Source organism: Alosa alosa, unplaced genomic scaffold, assembly GCF_017589495.1.
Source record: "Alosa alosa isolate M-15738 ecotype Scorff River unplaced genomic scaffold, AALO_Geno_1.1 AALO_1.0_unplaced_935, whole genome shotgun sequence".
Taxonomy (NCBI): domain Eukaryota; kingdom Metazoa; phylum Chordata; class Actinopteri; order Clupeiformes; family Clupeidae; genus Alosa; species Alosa alosa.
The window spans coordinates 1-6,286 of NW_025963133.1; the positions used below are offsets into that span (position 1 = coordinate 1).

At 41.5% G+C, this 6,286-nt stretch overlaps 1 pseudogene; it reads left to right on the forward strand.

Moving 5' to 3' along the window:
• Positions 1–107: 107 nt before the first annotated feature.
• LOC125290829 lies at positions 108–6,050 on the forward strand (annotated as a pseudogene).
• The last annotated feature ends 236 nt before the right edge of the window (positions 6,051–6,286 follow it).

Below are 6,286 nucleotides of genomic sequence, written 5' to 3' on the forward strand. Positions count from 1 at the left end.
CCTTCCTATACGTAAAGTTTTTAAAAATAACCCTGTTGGAGTTTTAAAGACTGGGGCATCCAAGTGACTCTTAGCAAATTCATGATTTTTTTTATCCTACCCCTCAGCTTCTGCCCATGCAGTATCAGATGGTGGTGGGAAAGCAGAGGAGCCCATGGAAATCAATGTAATTTGTAATTGACCTAAATGATAACAGGCCTATCTTTGTGAAAGATCTTTCCTGGGAAGTGTTGCAGAAGCTAATCAAAATAGGTTTGTCCAATTGTAGTGTGTGTGTACGCATATATTGTTCTTCCTGTTTCATGTCAGAATTAGTTGCTTGGTCACTTTAGTTTCTAGGCTTTATTGTGTTTAAAGGTTTTCGTTGTGAATTTGATGCTTATTTGTTCTTGTACAGGCACTGAGTTTATGGCCGTTAATGCCACTCGGGGCTGATGAGCCTGGAAATGCAAACGCTGACGCCAGATACAAAATCCTGAGTCAAGATCCGTTCACCACTAAAGGATATGTTTGACATCAACCTTTAACAGGAAAAAACTGTGGGTGAAGAACAGTGGGCTGGATAAAGAGGTACACCCTTTGACCATGAAAAGTCCTGCTTATCATGTTCTGATCTGACTACTCTTCGATTATGAATTCATCCAGGTTTGTTAAGAATGAATTGTAAGAAAATAGTTTGAAGTGTTTCGCTCCCTATCTGATTCAGAGTTTCGATGCAGAGGCATCCCATGCAGTATTTAGGATGGGGAAGATTGATGGAAAACAAGTAGAGAGAAGGATGGGAAAATTTAAAAACTCCCCGAAGAAGTGCCACTCCAAAGTCCTTAGGTAGTCCCTCCACTACGGGCCATATTGGTAATGCTTTTTGGGCACCTAATTGGCATCCTTATGATTGGCACGGCAGGTCTTCACAACACACCTCATGATTGGCCTTAATGTATTCACATGTCGACGCTTTGCCGAGGAAGGGTGGATATGTGTAGACAACGGCCATATTGGCGTAAACATAAACTAGTCCCATGCATTTTTATGGAGGATTTTTGAGTGCTGTCTCCTCATTAGAAAGTCTCTGGTTACTATGACAGGCCAGCAAACCCTTTCTATTTCTGTGAGTTTTTGTTTGGCCGTTTGCAAACGGAGTGCATTACTGCCATCTGCTGGACTAAGGTGTAACGGCGCGTACCCTGTAGCCTCCCTTCTAGCCACCGGGTAATTAAGTAAGGAATGGACAGTTTAACCCAGTTCCTGCCTATAGTAGATAATTTTGTCCTCGTGAGGTAACGTTGACATGACACTGTGAGTAGACGCGGGTGCACTGACATTCGCAATTGCTCAGAGTCCTGGTGCTACATCACTGTATAAGGGCTGTGCCCCTCTCACAGTTTATGAATGGTCAGTAGTGGGAACCACTGTCTCCTTCACCTTTAAAAAGTTTCTTATAAAAGGAGATCAATTATCAACAATGACAAGCCAGTTGGAACCTGCCGCCTCTCGTATACCAAACGCTGCTCCCACTAAATGGAGTAGCATAACGTAGTTGATCTGCTGCAATGGAGATCTACAAGAGTATCATCTCAATGTAAACATGCTGTTTTGATATTGACATTGTAAATGTTCCCCAAGAAGAGGCAAAGCAGTTTGCAGTAAAAGTTAGCCACAACGCTATCTATCGCTGGAGTAGTTTGGCACCCCTGGTCTAATGTGTAGGACCTGAATCAGGACCTCCATTGTGTTGAAGTCCAACCTACTCTTTACTGTGCTCTTATTAACACTAACATTGAGATATGAGTGATGAGTGAGATTTGAGAATCATGTTGGTATTTGACTAATGAATAAATTCTATACATTTGTTTTTGCATTTCAGAAAATTCATGAGTACACTTTGGAAATTCAAGCAGCTGACAATGAAGGGAAATGGTCTACTAGCCGCAGTGCAAAGCAATTATTACCGTAACTGACAGCAATGACAATGCTCCAAAGTTTGACCCATCTCAGGTAAGCAAGGCATGAATTTGGTGGAAGGGTGGAAGCCCGACTATAACTATAGGTGCTTCAAAAAAAAATTGAATATTGTAAAAAAACTCCATTGACCCACTAGACTGAGAGATTAAATGGGAGGAAACATTTCTGTGTTCATTCTGCTAATATTTTGAAATACTGGATTTCTTGGATTTCCATTAGCTGTTAAGGGTAAATGAAAGTTTAGGTCATCAAGAATAATCAAGATTAATACAAAAGCTTGAAATATTTTCAATTTTATGTGTGAATCTATAATAAATGAAAGTTTCACTTTTTGAAATAAATTACGTGGAAGAAATTAAATTTTTCATGATATTCAAAATAGTTTTAGATGCACCTGTATATCGCTAATGGTGAAAACTACAGTTTTAAGTGTCCTTAATAAGCTAATAAGTGCACCTGTATATGGATAATGATGACTACAGTTTTAAGTGTCCTTAATAAGTGTGATGTTCACACCACAGACAAAAACATGAAGAATGTTGACAGTGTGAATGTTTATATGGTCATGGTTCTAGGAGTCTTTATTTTCATTGGTTGCCTGTACCTGGGCTCAAAAACACAGAAGTGAGCCTGAAGAATGCACGAGAATAGAGGAGTAAAGTGGAACAGTTAGAATGATCTGATGTAGCCTACATGTTTTCATTCTAAGGAACAGCTCTTTTGCTGACGTTGTTTTGCTTTTCTAGTACACGGTGACTGTGCCTGAGAACAAAGTGGGGAAGTGGTGGTGAAGATGCCTGAACGGACGGCGATGATCCCAACACCTCTGCCTCAGCAGCCAAATTCAAGATCATCAGTGGAGACCCAGCAGGGATGTTCAGTGTTGAGACAGGCCCCAACAAACAGGGGAGGGCATCATCAAGACTGCTAAGGTGTCTGAAATGGCTCTGCCATCTTTTTGAATGAAGTTTTTTGTTTTGTTTTTCCTTCTTTTTCCCCATCCCTCCATCCTAACTAAGTGTTTGTGTTTACTCATGGGTCATCTACCTAGCCTCTGGACTTTGAAGCTGTGGCCAAGTACACGCTTGGTGGTAGCAGTGGAGAACTAAATCCCGCTTTGCAGTTGCTCTGCCAACATCCACTGCTCAGGTGGTGGTGAATGTTGGGGATGTCAACGAGGCTCCCATCTTCAGTCCAGCAGAGAAGACCATTTCTAAGCCTGAAAATGTACCTGTTGGCACACCACTAGTGGAGTACTTAGCCAGAGATCCTGACACCGCTATGAAGCAGAAAGTGACGGAGTGTTTACTTGCCAATTTGATGTTTCAGCAAGATACTCCCACATTCCTACCAAATGCTCACATATTACCCATAGAGCAACATCTATTATAATCAATTAGTTGTCAATGTTAGATTTTATCCCCAAATATTTTGACAGTCCTCAATTAATTAGGTTGAGTGTTCAGTAAGTCAAAATTCTTAAAATTGAATATCAAAGGCATATTTCTTTACCTCTCTGTGACTAAACTAAACTCTTTCGGACCTGGAAAAGTTTAAAATGTTGCAGGAACATGGGAAGTCTAAAAAGTTGTAGGCTTAAAAAGGACTTAAAAACAACAGGCTATCATTTGTGCGCGAAGCATGTTTCAATTAAGACAATACACAAGCTATTCTTTATTGTTGTAATATTGAATGATTTCATGAATAAATTGTAATGCACAGCGCATACAGGATTGGGTTGGCTGGCGCCACTGACCAAGGCCACAGTAGCCTGTCAACCTCTGATTTTGGGAAATCACAGCGAACGCAAGGGCAACTCTTCTCTTCAATTTCCCTTCCAAATTACTTTTTATTGTCTGAAGACATCTATCGCAAGAATCTAACATTCTAACAGCAACAGCAAAGCAAATGCAAGCTAACCAAAGTGCAGTCGGTTCTCCCGCCATGGTTTTTGAAATCACACACATGATTGTATCTGAAGCCCCACACACGCATAATAAGGCCTATTTAACTATCACTCTACACTCTGTTACATCGCCACAATTTCATTTACTATAGCTGATCCTGCCTTCTGGCTCCCCAAAACGCCGCATCATGTGAACAGATCAGGAGGCCGGCAAATTTTCACCTCGCTTTCAGACACAAAAAGACGGCAAAAAGACGTCTCCTCATCCCGCAAATTTAACGGGATCTCTGTGTGAAAAGGCCTATAGACACTACCAGTCAAAAGTTTGGAGAGACATTTCCATTCCATTGCAAAGGCTCATTCTGTTTACTAATCTGATATAATTTTAAAAGGCTAACTGAGAAAACATAGGAGAACTTTTTGCAATTATGTAAGCATATAATGTAAGCTGAAAACTGCTGCCCTGAGTAAAAAAAACAATGCAAATTATCTCTGCTAGTATTCTGTCTATAATGGAATGGATTTTTTTTTTTTTAAATACTTAAAGTGCTTCTTTACAGGTACAAAGTAGGCAGCGATCCAGCAGGTTGGCTGAGTGTCGAAAAAGACTCCGGAATAATTAAAGTGAAGACTGACATGGACCGGGAATCTACCTTTGTTAAAGATGGCCTGTACAAAGCCCTGATTCTGGCTATGGATGATGGTATGTGACTGTCTTTGGGACTTCTTCTGTTCAGATCTGTTTTTTTCCCTCACTGATTTAAATATCCTTTCTTTGTCCACAACAGATTTGGTCCCTGCGACCGGTACTGGAACGCTCATTATTCAGTTGGAGGACATCAACGACAACCCTCCAGCAGTGGTGGAGAGGCTGGTGAAGGTGTGCAATGAGGAGCCACCTCCCATTCTGCTCGCAGTCACAGATCAAGACACTGAAAGTAACGGTCCTCCTTACGGAGTAGAGATGACAGGGGACTCGGCCAGAAACTGGACAGCAACAATGGACGACACAAGTACGTCTCTTCTGGGGGTAGTGTGGCCGTATTTTATCGTTCTCAAAATCACTCTAAAAGTGATCTCCAACAATATTATTCTTCATGTTATAGTTTGTGTGGACATCATTCATATTAGCTAGGATACTTTTTTTTATTATTATTGTCTGTGAGCTTCTCTAAAGACTGGTAGTCCTCATTAAAAATCTGAATGTTATAGTAGGTGACACACTCACACTCACACTCACACTCACACTCACACTCACACTCACACTCACACTCACACTCACACTCACACTCACACTCAGTAGTGTACCAGCAGAGAGAATCTTGCCTCAAACTGCTGTGTTGGGTCTTTAATTTGAGGGGAGTGTAAAGTCCTTGATATTTTATATATATCTGAAACTTTTTATATATATAGTTTTCTGAAACTTCATTTATTTAGTTGATCTTAGTAAAGACCTGTAACACGGAGTATTAGCTGTCCATGCACATACTAAATAATAAGCTTAATTTAAATAATTACTGATGGTTTATTTCATAGAATCTTCTTGCTTTGTGTTTCAGGTACTGGCATTATACTCCGATTGAAAACCAAGTTACCGGAAGCAAAATACAGCATCAGGCTGGATGTTCGTGACACCCATGGCTTGAACCAAGTAAGCATTGTAGAAGCCCAAGTGTGCAACTGCAAGGGAGCCGACTTTGCCTGCACAGACAGGGATATCGGTGCAGCAGGATTCGGGCTTCCTGTCATCCTGGGAATCTTGGGAGGCGTCCTGGCCCTACTCTGTAAGAATCTTCCCTCTTTGTTTTAAGAATTTTGATTGAGGTGAAGGGTTGAAAGTGTCTTTTGGGGCGGGGGGCGCTGCACTCACTGCTCACATACTGCACTGAGCCCAGCAGCCAGCACAGTGTGTGTGTACAGCCCTTAAGCCCTTAGGACGTTTCCCTGCTTTTGGAGTTGGTTGCTCTGCTGCCAGGCCTCTTCCTAAACGACTCATTCTGCCCCCCAGTGTTGGTCCTGTTTCTGCTCATGTTCATGAGGAGGAAGAGCAACATGAAGAAGGACCCGCCCCTGCCAGAGGATCGACATCAGGGACAACATCTACTACTATGATGAGGAAGGCGGAGGAGAAGACGACCAGGTGAGCTCATTTCTCAGATGTCGCTAGTTACCTGTGTTATTAGCTCAGTTTCCACCCAACGTTTTAAAGTAACACAGTGTAGGAATTCCCCTTTTCATACATTTTCAATGTAACTGGGTTCCCATGTAACGCTAAGGGGGTTACCCAGTGTGTCAAACTGATGAAAAGAGTCATGTTCTGGTTGGAACAACAAAGTTACTTTAGTGCAATACCAGATATTGCCGGTGCATGGATATTACATAACATTATGATTGCATTGTATTGCTTTCATGCATGTG